This window comes from Macaca thibetana, chromosome 19 (assembly GCF_024542745.1).
Source record: "Macaca thibetana thibetana isolate TM-01 chromosome 19, ASM2454274v1, whole genome shotgun sequence".
NCBI lineage: Eukaryota > Metazoa > Chordata > Mammalia > Primates > Cercopithecidae > Macaca > Macaca thibetana.
In genome coordinates this window covers 32224863-32246203 of record NC_065596.1, presented here as the reverse complement: position 1 = coordinate 32246203, position 21341 = coordinate 32224863, and the positions used below count along the sequence as shown (strand labels likewise).

Genomic DNA, 21341 nt, shown 5'->3' with positions numbered 1-21341 from the left:
ACATTGCCTGTAACTCCACCTCTGCAGGAAGTGAAGCAGTGTTTGTAGCTCTGTCACTGGTCTGGGCTGAGGGGTTGAGGCAGCCCTCAACAGCCCATCTGCTATAGTCATCCATCATAAGGCATTTTTAGGAAATTCTTTTTTTTAGATTTGGGAACAGGAAGAACTTTTGGGTTGCTAAATGGAGATGTGGTGTCGATAATCACGCTTTTATTAATCAGGTTTTGTATAATACATTTTAATCCTTGAAGGTGCTGTTTCAACTTCTGTTGGGCTGTAATAAATTATCTTAACTGTGGGACTAAGGGGCCCCATTTGATCAAGCTAATTTGTAAGTGCCAAAAGCTTACTTTAATTTTAATTTGTTATTAATTGTGTCACAGAGTCTACATGCAACATGGAATATTTTAGAGCAATGACTGTATGGCTATGGGAAATTTAGGTGACACTACAGATAAAGTGAGGTCTACTCATTTTTCAAAATTTTAGTTAGCTTCTCAAGATTATGGGGGTAGAGTAAGTAAATTTAATGGGATCCCGATGTACTACTATAAGTTGAGTCCCACTATTAAGTCCATAAATTTTTGTCAATTCATGCGGCTGGAGTGTAGTAGCACAATCTCGGCTCACTGCAACCTCCACCTCCCAGGTTCAAGCAATTCTCCTGCCTCAGCCTCCCGAGTAGCTGGGATTACAGGCATCTGGCATCACGCCCGACTAATTTCTGTAACTTTTAGTAGAGATGGGTTTTCACCATGTTGGCCAGGCTGATCTTGAACTTCTGACCTCAGGTCATCTGCCCACCTCGGCCTCCCCGACTGCCGGGATTACGGGCGTGAGCCACCGCACCTGGCCACTAATGTTAAAAGTTAAGTTAGAACCTATATTGTAGAGGAACAAAAGCCAATCAGTGTCCTTTTTGTCTTTTTTTTACATAAACTTTTACTACAAAAATTAATATATGGATTTTGACTTTCTAGTCAAATCAAATTATAAAACTGTTTCAATTTGGTTATATATTATGTATACATAATTTATCTATTATATATTTACATTAAAATATATGCCTATATAATGGATTTAATTTCCTTTTGTCACCCCCATATCTAGAATTTTCTTCATAAATTAGTAAGTAATCTAGGGCCAGCATTATGTTTGCTAGACCTGGTTTTGGCTCAGCACTTAAAGTTAAAAGTTTCTCTCTTTTTTCTTGGACTTGTAGCTGCCTAGAGCATCAGTCTCTCTGTTATTTTTTTCTATTTTCTTTTTTCCCCCATCAGTCTTTTAGCCATTTGAAGCCAAAATTCTTAGTTTCTGCCCTGGTTGATAAGAGAAAAAGGGGAAGGAGGAAAAGGGCCCGGTGCCACTAAATAGTCAACTCTCTCTGGGAAGGACCCCATTACAAGACAATGAGTCCCTCTCCTCTCTTTTTTTCTATTTTCTGTAAAATCTTTAAAATGGCTTGCATTTCTAGGCATCTAATATTTATACACTTTTTATTTCCTATCCTCACTCTCCGGATGTTTACTGGACAAGATCCCAATGGTATGGAGTAGCACTCTGCTCTTTTCACTTTACACATTGTTATCAAAAAAGGAAAAAATTAATGGTAATGAGAGTTAGTCCAAACTGTACCACTTTGTAAGCCCGCCACCATTTTGCAGACCTTGATCAAAGGTCTGCAAACATTCCACGGGATTTCGGGCCATGAGAAACATCCTCCTAACCACCTGACCACGAGGCAGAAGAACATCCTTATCATACCCAGCCGGGCAAAGGCCCAAGGCATTTCACTATCACATTCTGCAGGAACAAGTGCCAAACCGCCTCATCATGGGAACATGTTATCAACATTTTCCCAGGCAACAGGCCATGCCCCACTTCCAGACCTCCCCCACCCAGGCCTGTAATTGCCAAAGCCTGTAAGCAGTGGTGGGCACTGGCACCGCTGCAGGTTTATGCTAGACGTAAATGCCTGCATTTGCTGTTGAGATGCTCTCTCTCTCTTCGAGTGTCTTTCTTTAACCTCACTTTCTCTTCAAAACCGAACAATGAGTTCCGCTTGCACCGGCCTTGTAGGCAGCTGCTTCTCTTTCCAGGGTGACCCGATCGACCTCTGAGGGGCTGGGAGAATGAGAAGTGATAGCACCAAGGAATGCAGCAACCAAGGAGGTGCTGGCCTCAGCAGCACCTGTTCTCGCAAGGTGTCCTGGACACTCAGGTGCGGTTGCCCTGTCACAGGTTAGAGTTAGGCGATTGGATCCTTTCACCCACCTCCCCTTCACTGACACAGTGAAGCCAGCATTCTGTCATCCTCTTCAACCTCACTATGGGGGAATCGCTGCTCCCCAGGAGCCTGGTGGCCCATGGCCCTATCGTCAGCAAGATGGAGGTAGAGCTGAGGATAGAGCCACAGCTACCAGGTGGCCAGCTCACCATCCTGACCAGCTCTCTCTGGCCAGAGGCCAGTACTTTGCAACTTAGAGCCAATACAGGCCGGACCACTACGGAGGCCCTAGGTCACCAGATAAACAGGTATGGCTCAAGGGGCAACATACCCTCCATTAGTGGCACCCCTGTCAGGGGCCTGATCCCAGAAAGGGTGTCTGATGTCCCACAGGGAAACACCCTCATTACGATAGGATCTGCCCTCCAGCAGCTGCTGGAGAGCCCGAAGCCTCGGAGAGCCGTCCACAGCCACTGGAATTTCTGGAGAATCTCCAAGGTAACAGCTGAGGACAGCAGTACTAAGCTGCACGAAGCAGCAAAATCAAGCACCAGCAAGCAGTAGTGCCATCCCAGACCGACTGGGCAGGAAGTGTGTGAGTCATCCACAAACACAGACATTGGGATTGTGTCCAAGACACAGCCAAAAGCCTGCCTGGTATGCCAGTGGTATTAAATGAAGCTCTTCAAGTTTCTCTATCAACTCAGCTGGTAGTGACCGTCCTCAGCAGCCACCAGAAGCCAGGACAAAAGAACATCAGGAGGGGATCCACCTGCCCAGGTCTCGTTCGGGCAACCTCACATCGCTGGTCAGATTGTGGGCACAGCTTCAATGATGCCACCACAGTGTTAAAGTTTGAGAGGTTTTAGTATTCACAGACCCTGGGAGGTACATGAGGCATCTAGAGGCCACACTCAGAGGAGCAAGAGAACAGGCAGGAAGAGAGCTGACGGGGGTGGCAACTGGCAGTGGGAGTGGGGTGTGGCGCACTTCAAGTTCAGGGGCAAATGTCTGTAATGGTTCCCTTTTTTCCTCTGTCGCCCAGGCTGGAGTGCAGTCGTGAATCTCGGCTCACTGCAACCTTTGCCTCCTGGGTTCAAGTAATTCTTCTGCCTCAGTCTCCCCAGTAGCTGGAATTACAGGCGACCACCATCATGCCCGGCTAACTTTTTGTATTTTTAGTAGAGCTGAGGTTTCACCATGTTGGCCAGGCTGGTCTCGAACTCCTCGGCCTCCCAAAGTTCTGGGATTACCGGTGTGAGCCACCGTGCCCAGCCAACCTACGGTGATTTTCTATGATCGTGAAAATTTGAGAATCTTCCCACCGTGGGCTATTTAACCTCTTTGAGAATGATAGCAATTATCTAGCACTTGTTTACATCTAATACTCATAATAACACGGTGAGGTAGCCATGATTATCCCTTTGTTACCAGGGAGAATCCTTGCCCCAGGGACTTCTGTAGTTTTTTCAGCATCATGCCCAGCCAATCAGTGCAGGCAGCAAAATTTGAAAACCAGACTGAACAAGCCCAGAGCCACTACCTTTGCAAGCTCAAGCGCTGCCACTGAAAGGCGTTCTCCCAAAATTACCAGGATAGGGTCCTGCCCTCATATAATAAATTTTTTCTCCTACTTCTTTTACGTATTTCCTCCTTTTTTTCCTGTCATTACCAGTCACTTTCACTGAGGCCTTCCAAGGGACATTGTTTACTGTAGCTCAGGTTTTCTCAACCTTGGCACCAATGGCATTTAGGGCTGGTTAATTCTTTGTTGCGGTGGACTGGTCTGTACACAGTAGGATGTTTAGCGGCACCCCTGGCCTCTATCCATAGATGCCAGTAGCAACTCCTCATTCAGGAGTGAGAACCAAAAGACATTATCAAAGATCCCTTGGGAGGCAAAATACCTCCCCACCCCCTCCCCCTGCCAGTTGAGTATCACTGTGACCGTGTAAAGAGTACCAGGCTCTGGAGTCAGTTAAATCTCTACTATAATCTTATCTCTGACACCTCGACAGTGTAAATTCTTGATCAGTGACATCTCTTTGAGCCCCTGTTTTCCCCTCTGCAGAACTGAAATGGTTTTTTGATGAAGACTGATTTTCAGGGGAGGATTAAATAACAATAGACATGGACAGGAGGCTGAGGCAGGGGAATCGCTTGAACCTGGGAGGCGGAGGTTGCAGTGAGCTGAGATTGAGATTGCAGTACTGCACTCCAGCTTGGCAACAGAGAGAGACTCCATCTCAAAAAAAAAAAAAAAAAAAAGAATAGACATGGAAATCGTCTAGGATAGATCTGTAAATCTATAACAAATTAGAACCCTTAGCCCTCACCAGGCTGTGTGATGTGTTGTGGGGTGCAATCCCGAACCCTGCACTATGAAGCTCAGGGTTGGGACAAGAACGATGCTCATAGCAATAGTAGCTTCTACTTATGAACATTAATCCACACACCAAGAGCTTCTCCCGTAACCCTCACAACTCCTCTCATAGGCTCTGCGGATGGGATGTGTTAATATGTGTAAGCACTGAGCACATCCTGAGACATAGTGAATATCGATTAATGTTAGTTCTAATTCGTATAACCATTGTACAGATGAGAAAGTTAAGACTTAGATTGGGGTGGGATGTGGTGAGGGACAAAAGACCGTTTTTTATACCAAAAAAAAATTGAAAATTGTATTTCTACTAGATCATTCTATCACATAATCACACCCCCTTCTCTTTGAAGAGAAACCTCCTTTGAACCATATTTCTTTCCAGCTTCAACCCTATTCAGCCAAATGACCTCTCTGTCAGGGGAATTTTCAGCCAAACATCCAAAGATAATGTCTCTAATTCCTCCTTTTTCTTCCTCGCCTCAGCTGTTCTCCTTAATCCACTCCATATTGACTTCTGTCCTTAGCACTCCACCTAATGCGTTTTCCCAAGAATGCTTATGACCCCCAGGCTGACAACTCCAGTGAGTTCTTCTCAGTTTTTATCCCGATATCCCAGTGACACAGGACCCATTGGATCACTTTCTCCCTTTTCAAACACATTTTTCCTATGCCATGCGATATATCCAAGAGATATGTACACACAATACACTCTTGGTCTTCTCTACAGCTCAATTCACTTCCTCTTTTCAGTCCAATTTACTGGTGTTTTCTATTCTAAATTTGACTCCAAATGTTGGGGCATCTCACATTCTATAAATGATATCATCCAGTCTCTGGGATTAAACCATTGTGTGTCTTTTCATCTAAATTATCAGCCGTGGCCTCTCACTGGCACTCAAGTCTGATAAAACCTCTCCCCATGGGAGTCCCATAGACACTCCAAACCTCACATGGTTTTACCAAACTGTTGATGTTCCCTGCCTCCCAAACCTGCCACTCTTCCAATATTCTGTATCTATTTGGAGATTAAACATTCAGTTGTTAAAGCTCCAGATTTAGAACTCACCTTTTATTTCTCTTTTCCTCACCACCCAACGCCATCCACGTCTTATGCATTCTATCTACAGAACATGCTGAATGCCCAGCCAGAACTATTGCCATCTCCATGGCCCTGTCAGGCTTGGATATTTGCGCAAACCTTGCAAATAGCTTTTTCCTGGTCCTGCTGCCCCCTCCCCTAAGATCCATTCTCCAGACAGAAACCAAATGAGCTTTAAAAAGGTCCAATAAGATGGTGACGTTATTCTCCATACCTTCCAACGGCTTCCAGACTTCTAAGTTACCCTTATCTTAGGTTCCCTTATTCACTGCCACATGTGCCCTGTGCATCCCTCAAACCTCATCTCTGCACTCTCTCACTGGGCTCCACCCACTGGGCTCTCGTTCCTTGAACTTGCAGCTCATTGTCATCTCAGGGCCTCTGCTTTCTCTGTTCCTTCTGACTACTGTGCTCTTCGTCTTGAGCTTCCCGCACCTGGCTCATTCTGAATATTCATATTTCAGGTCAAATATTGTTTCAGAGAGATCCCGCCTGACCCACTCTGCAAAGCAGAATGCCCAGGTGCAGCCTGTCTCACCAGGTACTTATCTCCTTTATTTGTTGTTCATTTATTTTCTCTCTTAAATACCCTCCACACTAGTACGTAAGATCCACAGGACTGCCAAGATCATCCAGTGCTACATCTTTAGACTAACACTGTCCAATAGAAATATAATATGTTAACTTTAGCCACATATGGGACTTACAACTTTTTTGTAGCCATTATTTTTTTTTAAAAGTAAAACACCTTTGGGGAAATTATTTTAGTAATACATTTTATTTAATTACATACATGATAAAGAATTGGCCACGCACGGTGGCTCACACCTGTAATCCCAGCACTTTGGGAGACCAAGGCGGGCAGATCACAAGGTCAGAAGTTCAAGACCAGCCTGGCCAGCATATTGAAACCCCGTCTCTAATAAAAATACAAAAAATTAGCAGGGCATGGTGTCAAGTGCCTGCAATCCCAGCTGCTTGGGAGGCTGAGGCAGGAGAATCGCTTGAACCCAGAAGGCAGAGGTTGCAGTGAGTTGAGATTGCGCCACTGCACTCCAGCCTGGGCGACAGTGCAAGACTCTGTCTCAAAAAACAAACAAACAAACAAAAAGAATATTACTGAAACATGTAACCAAATTAAACATTGTTAATGAAATAGTTAACATTGTTTTCACACTAACTCTTCAAGCATACTATGTGCATTTTTATCCATACAGCACAACTCAGGTCAGACTAGGAACAGCAGGAGATCAATAGCCATGTGTGAGAAGTGGATTCTTCACTGGACTGCACTACTCCAGCGTTAGAAGGGCTCTGTCATATAGCAGGCATTTCAACAATAACTTTAAAATTTTCAGACCCCAACTTACCACCAGCTGAGATCCTTTTCCTGTGCCCAGTTCCTGGATTCTTGTGGAGCAACTCAGGCTCTAAGGACTTGTCAAAAGATGAAGTTACACGTTTGGTTTTAAGATCTTAATTGGCTTTGTAATAATAGAATCAGACAGCCTTTCATGCTATAAAATAACACAAATATTTTGATGGTTAGAGCCGAGAAAGTTGGTTTTATAGGGACAGGAGGGCTAAAGAAAGCAGAAACAAGAACAAAAAATTGATTCGTCATTTGGACGTTGCATTTTTCTGTGCGGCAGGAATAGAGAGACAGCAATAAGGAACAACTGATTGATTGAAGTCAAGTTACCACAGATTACTTTTTTTTTGTTTGGTGAAGATGAAAGCAGAGAGAACTTCATTTTCATGTCCACTGAAACTGGCCTGTTTTAGGAATTTGTCCATTTTCTCTCTCTCCTGATTTCTCAAAAGTTCAGGTAAACAAATTAGTTTTGGTTTGGTGATGTGGAGTTTTAGTATGACTGACTCCATTTGGTTTGCTCTGTAGAACCTAGTGCAGTAGGTCAGTCCAAACCACTTACTTCCTGTTTTTATAGAACAGGTTTCAGCAGAGACGTAGGTTGAAGGACACAGGGACAATGGAGCTGGAATCAACCCTGACACAAACGCGGGGTTTCTTACCCTTCCCAGAAGACACCTTGGAGATGTTGTCAGACCATTTCGCTTAGAAACTTATGTGTCTGAATGTTCCTTCACCTCCATCCCTCTGTGGGAGACTGGAGTCCATCCTTCCAAATATGAAAGGCCAAGGAATCTGAGAGTCCAGGCCCTTTCTTTTCAGAGATTCAGGAAAATGAAAGAAACAATTACCAAGGTGAGAAGAATGAGAGGACAACAATAAATATCAAAGATGCATGGTTAAACAAAAACTCGATTCTCTACTTTCACAATCCTTCTGACCAAATGTAGTTTTTCTCCGCACCAAGAAATTCTCCAATTCTCTGGGGACACCAACTGGGCCACCTGCAATTAAAAATCCAGTTCTGATTCTGTCTACCTGGATTTATCATCAGATCTCAAGAGTTAAAGGGCTCACTCCCACAAACTGTTCTCACATCAGACGTCTGTTGCAAGTCCCAGGTGACCACTTGTACTTCTGCCTGACAGGCTATAAACTGGGTGTTCCAATGACACCAATAAATTGCTAGAATGGCACATAGAACTCAGGAAAGCACTTTGTTTATGTTTGCTGCTTTATATAAAGAATACACCTCAGGAATAATCCATTGGAAAGAAGCATATGGCAGGTATGTGGCAGGAAAGGGGTTGGGTGGCACATGGAGCTTCCTTGCTCTCTCCAGGCAGCCATTCTCCCAGCACCCCTAAGTGTTCACCAATGTGGAAACTCATCAAATCTCACTGTTCAAGAGTTTTTATAGAACTCTATCTCCAGTCCCTGCCTCCCCTTCCTGGAGGTCAGTAGGTGGGGCCAATGGCCCTAGCCCTCTAATCCCTTGGTCTTACTGGTGACCAGTCCCATCCAAAGGCCATCATCTCCTTAGCATAACTCAGCTGTGATCAAAAGGGGCTCTTTACGAATAACAAAAAAACACTCCTATCACTCAGGGAATTCCAAGGGTTTTAAGAGCCCCGTACCAGAAATCTGTGACAAAATCAAATATGCTTTGAGGTATTTTACACCTCGGAGTTACAAAAAGAAGCAGTAACTAGGAGCATGGAGGGAGGTAAGGGAGGTGAATGAGAGACACCTTTCATCCCACACCATTGCCGAGATTAACCCCCTAACCTTCTGCTCTTAGGGAGATGCTCTATGGACCACTGATCTGAGGAGATGGACTCTTTCTGAGTTTTTAAACACCATCAGAATGTTGTTCTCAAGCCCAAGGAATAGAACCATGAAAAACAGTAGAAAGCCACAAAACAAGAGTCAACTATTTTCTAGTTTCTCTCTGATTCACTGGATGTTTTCAATGATAAGGTAGAGTAAACCAATGAAGCACATAAGCCATGGAGAAATTTATTATTAAAAAAAGTTTTGGAAGGGGATAGATCTGGAGTCTGAACAAAAATTGAGTTTAATGTCACCCTTCCACTCCATCATCATATTGGTTTTCTTCCAGGGCCTTCTTGAAAGTGACCACAGAATGGCTGCCACTGTTCTGGACATCACATCAACAGGCCCTCCTGAGCCAGAAGCATGAGACAAGCAGAAAATGTGACTCATTCACATGCTTCTTTCATTTTACCACAAAGGGAAACCTAGTCCAGAGTCTCTTCAGGACCTCTTCTTGTCTTTCATTGCCAGAGCATGCCATCTCTAGACCAATCAATGGCCAAGAAATAACAAAAATACCAATACATAAAAATAAAGGTCAGGGACAGTGGCTCACACCTGTAGTCCCAGCATTTTGGGAGGCTGAGGCGGGAGGATTGCTTGAGCTCAGGAGTTCAAGACCAGCCTGGGCAACATAGTGAGACCCCATATCTAAAAATATATATATATATTGGCTGGGTGTGGTGGTATGCTCCTGTAATTCCAGCTACTCAGGAGGCTGAAGTAGGAGGATTGCTTTGTCAGGGAGGTGGAGGCTGCAGTGAGCCATAATGATGCCACTGCCCTCGAGCCTGGGTAATGAGCAAAACCTTATCTCAAAAAATAAATAAATAAATAAAAAGATAAAGAAGTTGCTCATATTGGCTTAGGCCAATCATGATTGATTTCCTAGGACAGTGGCACATTGCTACCTGCCACCTGATTAAAATGAAATGTACTTATCAGTATACTAAAGGGTGGTGGGTATTGCACGGGTGAGGCCTCTGAAGAGTTGCTCCCTTGCTGGCTCCTGCAGACATAGAGCTTAAACAGACATGTGCTCTACCCTGGAGATGCCAACTACCCAGGTAAAGAGATGAGACAGTCACTCTGCTATGACTAAGCATAGTCTTATGCAGCCTTTGTGCACAATGGTGTCCTCTGCCATTTCCCTAAGCAGTCACAGTAGAGTGGGGGTATACAGTGATAGACAGATACCTGGTTCATTATGAGATTTCCCAAAAGGAACAACTAACTGAGACTGAAAGGGTCCAGGGTCACTTCCAAGTGCAATGCAGCTAACATCCGGGATGAGTCTTAAAGACTCAGATAAAGAAAAAGAAAAAAAATACATTCCAGTCAGAGGAGAGTGAAAGCACACAGAAAAGGGTCAAGAAATAGCAGGTTACCTGTGGTTATTGGAGCATAGATGGTGAGGCAGACAGCAATAAACACTGTGTGTACCAAGTGGCAGAGGCCATCTGTTGGAGGGTCTTGAATGCTACAAGAAGGACTTGGAATCTCTTCATAAATACATGAAAAGCCATTTAAGCAGGAAAGTGACTTGTCAGGTGTGTGCTTCTGAAAAATATTGTTCTGTAGTCCTGCAAAGGGATGGCTTTGAGAATGTTTCTTTTTTTTTTTTTTTTTTTTTTTTGAGACGGAGTCTAGCTCTGTTGCCCAGGCTGGAGTGCAGTGGCCGGATCTCAGCTCACTGCAAGCCCCGCCTCCCGGGTTCACGCCATTCTCCTGCCTCAGCCTCCCGAGTAGCTGGGAGTACAGGCGCCCGCCACCTTGCCCGGCTAATTTTTTTTGTATTTTAGTACAGACGGGGTTTCACCGTGTTAGCCAGGATGGTCTCGATCTCCTGAACTCGTGATCCGCCCGTCTCGGCCTCCCAAAGTGCTGGGATTACAGGCTTGAGCCACCGCGCCCGGCCTCTCACCTCAGATCTAAATCTTCAGTATTTTTTCTTTTCATCCCTATCTTCCTGGCATGAGATGTTGTATTGTGAGGTCAGGAGCTATCTTGGGGCTGTGAGGTAGCAATTTCCAGGAAATAAAACAAACAAACAAACAAAAACGCCAAACTAGTGATGAAAAAGTGAAAAGATTAAAATAAACTTTTTTTAATGATATTATTCAGACAGAACGTAACTGAGTACTACTCACTTGCAAAATCTTTGGAAAGTAAACCATAAATGCTGTCTTTGGTTTAAGTCATTGTTAGATGCAATTTTAAATTTTAAACTACTTAAAATTGTAAACAGCCTTAATGACACAAAGCCTTGGGAATAATGCTTTAGGATGACTACTTTATTTCTGCCTCTGCTTCCCATTTCTCTTTATACCACTCTGATATCCTTGGATAGAACCTAGTATTTCAGAAAGCCCACCACCTCTTTGCACTGGAAACCTACAAATGAGCTTCCAATAGAGCCAAAAATTATGGGGTTAATCTTGGCAACGTGCCTGGGTGTGGATGCTCTGTCCTGTCAACTTCTCTGCCTCCCTTCAATCTCTCTGTGGTTTTGGTCTCCATCCTTCTCACCTTCCCAGATGTTTCCCTCTGATTCTTCTCACTGTTACCAGAAGGGGGTCCTGATCCAGACCCCAAGAGAGGATTCTTGGATCTCGCACAAGGAAGAATTCAGCGTGACTCCATAGAATAAAGTGAAAACAAGTTTATTAAGAAAGTAAAAGAATAAAGCATGGCTACTCCATAGACAAAGTAGCCCTGAGGGCTGCTAGTTGCCCATTTTTATGGTTATTTCTTGATGATATGCAAAACAAGGGGTGGATTATTCATGCCTCCCCTTTTTAGACCATATAGGGTAACTTCCTGATGTTCCCATGGCAACCTGTCATGGTGCTGGTGGGGGTGTAGCAGTGAGGATGACCAGAGGTCACTCTCGTCACCATCTTGGTTTTGGTGGGATTTGGTTGGCTTCTTTACTGCAACCTGTTTTATCAGCAAGGTCTTTATGACCTCCTATCTCTTCCTGTGACTTAGAATGCCTTAACTGTCTGGGAATGCAGCCCAGTGGGTCTCAGACTCATTTACCCAGCTCCTATTCAAGATGGAGTTGCTCTGGTTCCAGTGCCTCTGACATCATCACAGCACTTGCTCCTCTCCTTACCTTGACCTTTGAAGGGAGAAGGGGCCTGGACACCCAGATTCCCTGGCTCTTTATGTTGAGAGGGTTGAACCTCTGCATCCCACAAAGACTGAGGTTGAGAAACAGAATCAGATACTTTAGTTTCTAAATGGGCCCACCCCAACCCACAAATGCTATTAAAACAAGTAGTATACTGGTGTGTTCTCAGGGCTATTAAAAATCGGAAGGAGCTCTGGTTTCTGTTTCCTGTTTCCCAACTGGTTTTAGTTCTCTTACTCCTCCTGTCCCTTGGGGTAACTTCTGCTGTGAAAATTACATGACAGTCACTGTCTCCTGGAACCGGGACCTAGAACTTCCCAGAGCAAGGACCCAGCTGGTGGAAAATAAAAGCCAGATGAAGTACATATCTCTGGGGATGGGGAGCTTGTTAAGGGCATACTTAATAGACCCTTTGGAGTACAATAGACTCTTCGGAGTGAGTAGAAGAAGAATGTGAAGTGGAAGAAAAATTTTTTTTCTTTTATTTTCTTTTTTACTTTAAGGTCTAGGGTACATGTGCAGAACATGCAGGATTGTTTCACAGGTATACACGTGCCATGGTGGTTTGCTGCACCCATCAACCCATCATCTGCATTAGGTATTTCTCCTAATGCTATCCCTCCCCTAGCCCCCCAGCCCTGACAGGCTCTGGGGTATGATATTCCCCTCCCTGTGTCCATGTGTTCTCATTGTTCAACTCCCATTTATAAGTGACAACATGTAAGAGATTCCAGAGAGTATCAGAGTGCTAATAGGAATGATAGAATATAGATAAAGTATTGATACTGCAGGAGACACAGGGAGCAAGTAAAGAAGGGAAGTTCTTAAGTAAACGAGGATGTGAGTTTTGCAACCAGTAGAGGAACCCCTGGGAAGGGACACTTGTTTCTCAATATCAAAGTGAAGGCAGAGAACAGTGGTGCAGGAACCGGCAGGAGGCTAAATCTGGTGAAGTAGGAGGCAGAGGCGTCAGCTTGAGAGCATGAGTGGGGATCAGTGAGGAGTTTCACAGCTTTGAAAAGAAAAACAGAAGGGCCCCAATGATTATTACGGGTAATGGGAAAATGGGTGTAATGTGGAAGTGGTCACCTTTCAGAGCAGGGATGAGTCTCCACATGAAGAGACAGGTCCTCCATGGTGCATGGAACCCTTGGCTAGAATTAAGCTCCACCTTCTCAAGAACTGCAGACTTGGGCTGGTCCCCTCCCCTCTCAAAGGCCTAGTGTCCTCTCCTGTCCCACAATGAGGATGAGGTAGAGTCAACACTGTTGAGATCAGAGGCGAGAATGATGAGAGTGTGATCCAGTGATTGCCACAAAAAAGGAGTTCAAAAAAGCGGTATCCGCTGTGTTTATTGTTCATTGTAAATCATGGGTTTTCTCCCTCAAACCATGGTGGAGTCATCACGGCACAGCTTTTTCTCACTGGCAGGAATCCTCCTGTCATTGCAGAAGGCTCCCTTATCAATTCCTTTTTTTTAAAAAAACCCTCAACCTGATGGCTCACGCCTATAATCCCAGCACTTTGGGAGGCCGAGGCGGGCAGATCACCCGAGGTTGGAAGTTCAAGACCAACCTGACCAACATGGAGAAATACCGTCTCTACTAAAAATACAAAAAAATTAGCCAGGTATGGTGATGGGTGCCTGTAATCCCAGCTACTTGGGAGGCTGAGGCAGGAGAATCACTTGAACTTGGGAGGTGGAGGTTGTGGTGAGTCTAGATTGCGCCATTGCATTCCAGCCTGGGCAACAAGAGTGAAACTCCGTCTGAAAAAAAACCAAAAAAGCCCTCAACCTAAGTTTTACCTCCTTTATAAAAGCTAATCCAAAGTGGATTACAGATTAAATATTAAATGCAAAACTACAAACTTTTTAGAAGAAAACATAGAAGAAATAGTGAAGACTTAAGGCTAAGCAGAGAGTTCATAGATATGACACCAAAAACACAATCCATAGAAGAAAAAAGTATAAATTAGACTTAATTAAAATGGAAAATGCTTATTCTTTTGAAAGTTGCTATTCAGCTTCAGAGTCAGTAAAAAAAAAAATTTTTTAACATATCAAATCATGACGTTACCCTGCTCTTCATTCTCCAGTGGTTTCCAAATTTCTAACTTAGACTTACCAAGCTCTACCAGAACTGGTGCAGACATCATTTGATGGAAATCTACTCTCCCTTTCACAGAATAGCAGGTGAATGCAGAGGCTGTTTCAGTAGATGAAGAGACAGAGAGTGAGAGATACAAAGGCACTCACATCAGTGATTGTAAAGATTGAGGGAAAAGGGTAATTTTGTGATTGACAGAAGGCAGCAATGAAGATTATCAAGAGAATAAATACAGTTTCATGGACTAGAATGGAGAGTGCCTGAGAGGCTACTTTATCTTAGAGGCTCGGAAAACAATATCTTGAGGAGGTGACATGTAAGCTGAAATCAGCGTTACATGAACTGCTAATGTGAAGTGTAACCACCCAGTGGGTTCACCTTGCCCGCTGCCTAGACAGAGTCAATTTATCAAGGCGGGGAAATTGCAATAGAGAAAGAGTAAGTCATGCAGAGCCAGCTGTGCAGGAGACTGGAGTTTCATTATTACTCAAATCAGCCTCCCCAAGCATTCAGAAAGCAGAGTTTTTAGGAAGAACTTCGTGGGTAAGGGGAAACTGGGGAGTCAAGAGTGTTGATTGGTTGGGTCAGAGACGAAATCACAGGGAATTGAAACTGTCTTCTTGCGGTTAGTCAGTTCCTGGGTGGAGGCCACAAGATCAGATGAGCCAGTTTATCCGTCTGGATGGTGCCCGCTGATCCATCCAGTGTGGGGTCTGCAAAATATCTCCAACACTGATCTTAGGAGCAGTTTAGGGAGGGTCAGAATCTTGTAGCCTCCAGCTGCATGACTCCTAACCATAATTTCTAATCTTGCGGCTAATGTTAGTCCTACAAGGCAATCTAGTCCCCAGGCAAGAAGGAGGTCTGCTTTGGGAAAGGGCTGTTATCTTTGTTTTAAACTACAAACTAAGTTTTTCCCAAAGTTAGTTCAGCCTACACCCAGAAATGAACAAGTACAGCTCGGAGGTTAGAAGCAAGGTGGAGTTGATTAAATTAGATAGATCTCTTTCACTGTCTCAGTCATAATTTTGCAAAGGTGGTTTCAGAAGTTCAAGGGAAGAAATACTCCAGTCAGAGGAGTGGTTAGTACAAAGATTGTGAGACAAGAGTAAGTTTTGTGTGTTTGAGAAATAAAAGTAGGGCGCAGTGGCCCACGCCTGTAATTCCAGCACTTTGGGATGCTGAAGCAGGTGGATCACAAGGTCAGGAGTTCAAAACCAGCCTGGTCAAGATGGTGAAACCCCATCTCTACTGAAAATACAAAAATTAGCTGGACCAGTGGCAGGCGCCTGTAATCCCAGCTACTCGGGAGGCTGAGGCAGGAGAATTGCTTGAAACTGGGTGGCAGAGTTTGCAGTGAGCCAAGATCGTTCCACTGCACTCCAGCCCGAGCGACAAAGTGAGACTCCATCTCAAAAAAAAAAAAAAAAAAAAAAGAGAAATAAAAATATTACTAGTGTAGTTACATCATAATAAGTGAGAAGAAACGTGACATGAGAGAAGATCAGAATACGCAAGAACCAGATAATATGAGGCTTTCCTAGAGAGAGGTTTTAAATGTTTGTTTTATTAGTGTAATAGAAAGCTATTAGAGGGTGTTAATCAGGGGAGGAGCATGATGATACTTACACTATGAGAAAGGTTTGTAAAGATGGATTGTTATGAAGCAAGAGTGGAAGCAGAAAGAGGAATTTAGGAGACTATTGCAGTCGTCCAGATGGAGGTGGATTGGAGTCATGTGATAGCAGTGCACAGAAAAGAAACACACAGATTTGGTCGATGTTTCTGACATAGAATCAATGTGATTTGGTGATGGATGACAGTAAAAGAATCAGGAATAACTCATATTTGGTACTTAAGATATTAGGTAGAAGGTGGTAGCTTTTTCTAAATTTGGAAATGATGTGGAAAACATAGCAATCAGTTTTTTTGGAAGAATCAGATTGATAGTTCTGTTTTGGTCATGCCACATAAAATACTTCAGTTAGATTTTCAAGTTGAGATGCAGAGAAGGGAGGTAGATACCAGTCAGGACTTCTTCTGAGAAGAGGTTGTGGATTATGATGGAGATTTGGGAGGGGTCATCAATGGACAGGTGGGATTTCAAGTTACAGGAACACATTACCTAGGCTGACTGCATTGACACAAATAGATGAGGGGTCTAGAATTGAGCCCTCAGCTACACCAATATTTAAAAGTCAGAAAAGAACCAGTCAAAGAAATCGAGAAAGAGAAGTGACTGAGGTGGGATGAAAACCAAACACGTGTGATGTCGCCAGGAACATTATATATTTACAGATGAAAGGACTGGTCAACTGAGTCGTATATGCTTAGGAGCTTAAGATTCCACTGTTACCTGACCGATGGTAGATTTCCCCCCCACCCACCCCCACCCACTGCCCCGTTGGAGTCTGAGCCAAGCTCCGAATGTCTGAACCTGCAGTGCGGTAACGTGGCAACAGATGTCACTGTTGTCCATAGTAAGAGTAGTCCCAGTGCAGTAATCAGGAAACAAACCCATATAGAATGGGTTGTTGTGAAAATGTGAAATGAAGTAGAGAACTGAAGTGGAAGTGGCCCTTGAATTTGCTGTCAAGGAGAGCAGAGATTGATTGTAACGTTCAGGAGGAGGTGTGTTCTACAAGGAGTTTTTTTTTTAGTTAGATTAGAAAATATATATATATGGCAATAATGAAATAAAATTTAATGATACAGTAGCGAGAGAGAGAGAGACCACCTCCATCTCTTCCTCTCAATACCCTACTCATTTATTTTAGTTAATGTTTTATCATTCCTCTGTTTTTTCTCAGAATATGTGATTTTTAATAGAAAGTACAGAAGCGATAAAAGTAATATGACAGTTTTTAAATGGAGCAAAATATAAAGCCTTATTATTTCAATGAGAAAATAAGCAGACATTATTGGCATTTCAGAACACAGTTCATAATTACACAGTTTCCATAGATAAATAAAAATAATTAGTACTTATTAGGTACTAATAACTTTAGTTCTAATTCTCATGGTCTAATATTAGTTCTTATTATGTCCTCTAGTTAAGAGAGCATTTATTCAACCGCTAGAAAGTAAGGGAATCATTGCTGGGCACAGTGGCTCACACCTGTAATCCCAGCACTTTGGGAGGCTGAGGCAGGCAGATCACTTGAGTTCAGGAGTTCAAGATCAGCCTGGGCAAACTGGCGAAACCCTGTCTCTACAAAAAAAGAAAAAAAAAAAAAAAAAAAAAAAGAGAAATAAGCCCCGCGTGGTGGTGTGTGCCTGTGGTCCCAGCTACTCGGGAGACAGAGGTGGGAGGATTGCTTGAGCTAGGGAGGTTGAGGCTGCAGTGAGCCATGATCACACCACTGCACTCCAGCCTTGACGACAGAGCAAGACCCTGACTCAAAAACAAAACAAAACAAAACAAAACAAACAGGGGAATCTGATTGCACATTACAGTTTACCAGGGACTACATAAAGGGAACAAAGTTAATCTGTGATTAAATACAGATTATTGCATTCTGCTCCAAACTTTATAAATCAAGATGCTTTGATGTTGCAGTGACCTAACCCATACTAAAACAAACAAACAAAAAACACCTCCCCAATTGATTCTGATGAAACAGCATCAGTGTAGGTCAACATTTGGGAAGCAGTTAGCTAGATGGTGTTTGGAGCTGAAGGAGGTATGAGAGAGAAAGATAGAATGGAATCACAGTTGAACCTTCCCCAGCATCTTAAGGGCATGAAGCATTTACATAGATTTTCTTTTGTCTAATGGCACTGGTAACTCAGAATGGGATGAGATACAAGAGAGATCTCCAGCCTCCACCGTCTCTGGATTGTACATTTTGGAATGAAGGGGACTTCTTGTATTGAAAAAACAAAGTTACTTGTACAGATGTGCTTAGAAATTTATTCTGCGCGAGCTAGCCCAGAAATAATCAAGCTTTCCAAGGGTTATCTCCCAGTGCGGTCTTGGAAGTGAGAGTGAAGCAAGACTTGCATTTCCTTGTTTTTTCTTTTAGCTGCCACAAGATGGAGCTCGATTTCTAATGAGTTCGTTTTCACGAGCAGTGGAGACCGGGGTCAGTCATGCCGGGGATGGCTTCCTCCTGCTGCCTTTGACCCTGAGTTCTCCCTGTCCTAGCAGGTATGAATTTAGAGAATTGCAGCACCTTTGTGAATGGTGTCCTGCTTCAAGCAGCCTAATTTCAGGAGCTATGAAACTTTACCGGTATAAAGAAAAGGGGACCAGAATTCGATTAACTTAGTTTTAATTTTTTCCTTTTTTTCTTTTGAGACAAGGTCTCGCTGTGTCACCCAGGCTGGAGTGCAGTGGCACAGTCATTGCAGCCTTCGCCTCCCGGGTTCAAGCGATCCTCCCACCTCAGCCCCAGCCCCTCAGCTGGAACTACAGGCACGCACCACCACGCCCAGGTAATTTTTGTATTTTCAGTAGAGACGAGGGCTCACTATGTTTCCCAGGCTGGTCTCGAACTCCTGGGCTCAAGCAATTCTCCCATCTCGGCCTCCCAAAGTGCTGGGATTACAGACATGAGCCGCTGCATATAGCTGACTTATTTCTCTTAGCTTTTAAAATGTGAACTGTAACAACCCCCCACCCCCCACACACACAATGAGAAAAAGATAAACGTGAAGATTAATATATTTGTGTAAAACAAAATGCTTATGTACTCCCACTCATGTCAAGAAATAGATCACTATTCGTTTTTCAGAAAAGTTGTCTTCCTAAGATGTGGCAATGGGCTTTATAGCTCTGATAGTAGATAAAAGCAGAGAAATCAATTAAATTACAAACTTTTTTTTAGTTATTACTTTTTTTAATTTTTAATTTTTGTGGGTACATAATAGTTGCATACATTTACGGGGTACATGAGGTACTTTGATATCAGACGTGCAATGTGTAATAATCACATCATGGAAAATGGGGTATCCATTCCCTCAAATACTTATCTTTTGGATTATAAAGAATCCAATTATGCTCCTTTAGTTTTAAATATATATACAATTAAATTATTATTGACTATATTCACTCTATTGTGCCATTGCCGTTGAATACTAGGTCTCATTCGTTCTTTCTATTCTTTTTGTACCCATTAACCATCCCCACCTCTCCCTCGACCCCTGCTACCCTCACAATTTCTGGTAACCATCCTTCTATTCTCTATATCCATGAGTTCAAATGTTTTGATTTTTAGCTCCCACAAATAAGTGAGAGCATGCAAAGTTTGTCTTTCTGTGCCTGATCCATTTCACTTAACATAATGACCTCCAGTTCCATGTACGTTGTTGCAAATGACAGAGTCTCATTATTTTTCATGGCAGAATAGTACTCCATTATGTATATGAACCATATTTTTTTGTTCATTCATCTATTGATAGACACTTAGGTTACAAACTATTTTAATTTTTTTTCTACAGACAAACCCACAGTCATGCAAAGGAATGTGTGTGTGCACAGGTATTCATTATAGCATTTTTTTGGTAATGAGCAAAAGATCAAAAGCAATTTTAATGTTCATTCATATGTGACAGGTCAGATTAAATTTTGTTACATTCATCCAATAAAATACAATGCAAAAATTAAAAAGAATGAGGATCTTTGAGAATATAGAGACAGAAGGAACACTTTCTAACTCACGATAAATCCATAATCACCCCAATAACCAAATCCATTTAAAGACATTACAAGAAAACAAAACTACAGACCAATAACTCTCATGAACATAGATGCAAAAATTCTCAAAAACCTATTAGCAAATCAAACCCGAAAATGTCTAAACTATTATAGTCTAAGGTATAAAACAAAGTATAAAAATTATTCATGCCAGGTATGCAAGTCTAGTTCAAATTTCAAACATTAATTAATATAATCAATTACATCAACAGACTAATGAGAAAACTACATAGTTATATCAGTAGAGGCAGAAAAAGTATTTGACAAAATTCAACACCCATTCATAATTTTTAAAAATGCTCAGTAATCTGGGAATAAAGAGAAACTTCCTCAATTTGATAAATAATGCCTACAAAAGAATCCTACAGCTAACATTATACTTAACAGTGGGAAACTTGAAGCTTTTCCACTAAGGACAGGAAGAAGGCAAGGGTGTCTTCTCTCACATTGGTTTTCAGCATTGCTGAAGTCTTAGCTAATTCAATTAGAAACAAACTAAAAAGGTATGCGTATTGGAAAGGAAGAAAAAAAAACCTATTTTGTTCAAAACCGACATGATCATCTATGCAGAAAATCCAAAAGAATGGACAACAAACATTCCTGGAAGTAATAAGTGATTATAGCAGGGTTGCAGAGTACAATATATATATATATATATATATATATATATATATATATATCACTTTCCTAGCTACCAGCAATGAGCAAATGGAGTCTGAAATTAAAAACACGATACTATTTACATTCTCTCCCTCAGAAATGAAACACTGAGTACAAATCTGACAAAATATGTACAAGATCTATATGAGAAAAACTACAACAGTTTGATGAAAGAAATTATAGAAGAACTGAAGAAATTGAGAGATATTCCATGTACGGGACTAGGAAGATTCAAGATTGTCAGGATGCCAAGCTTTGGATTCAATACAATCCCAATAAAAATTCCAACAATTTGTTTTGTGAATATAACAAACTGATTCTAAAGTTGTCAGTGTTCTGGATTTTGGCCATTTCTAATAGGAGTAGGGTGGTATCTCATCGTTTTAACTTGCATTTCCCTGGAAAAATACCCAGTATAGCCAACATAATATTGAACCAGTATAGCCAACATAATATTGGACAAGAAGAGCAAAGTTGGAGGACTGACACCATCTGATTTCAAGACATACTGTAAAGCTACAGTAATCAAGACAGTGTACTACAGGCAAAAGAACAGACAAATAGATCAATGGAACTGAATAGAGAGCCCAGAAATAGACTCACATTAATATCGTCAAGTGATCTTTATCAAAGGAGCAAAGGCAATTCAGTGGAGAAAAGATAGTCTTTTCAACAAACGGTTCTGGAATGACTAGACATCCATGTGCAAAAAAGTAAATTTAGAAACAGACCTCATGTGCTTTGCTAAAATTAACTTAAAATGGATCAAAGACCTAAATGTAAAAGACAAAACTATAAAACACCTAGAAGATAACATAGGAG

The 21341-nt window shown here is 42.3% G+C and overlaps 1 protein-coding gene and 1 long non-coding RNA gene across 3 annotated transcripts in view; one reads left to right on the top strand and one right to left on the bottom strand.

Moving 5' to 3' along the window:
• Positions 1-9700, top strand: part of LOC126943080 (uncharacterized) — a 50285-nt gene extending 40585 nt beyond the window's left edge. Inside the window, exons 4-8 of one of the 2 annotated variants that reach the window (XR_007721692.1) lie at positions 2100-2221; positions 6174-6250; positions 6927-8369; positions 8883-9061; positions 9204-9700. This is a non-coding gene — a long non-coding RNA (uncharacterized LOC126943080). Of the gene's footprint in view, positions 1-2099; positions 2222-6173; positions 6251-6926; positions 8370-8882 lie in introns of both variants that reach the window. The other variant, XR_007721693.1, reaches the window with a different exon arrangement.
• The window catches only part of PPP2R1A (protein phosphatase 2 scaffold subunit Aalpha), a 526337-nt gene that overhangs the window by 437414 nt on the left and 67582 nt on the right, over positions 1-21341 (bottom strand). The window lies entirely within an intron of this gene.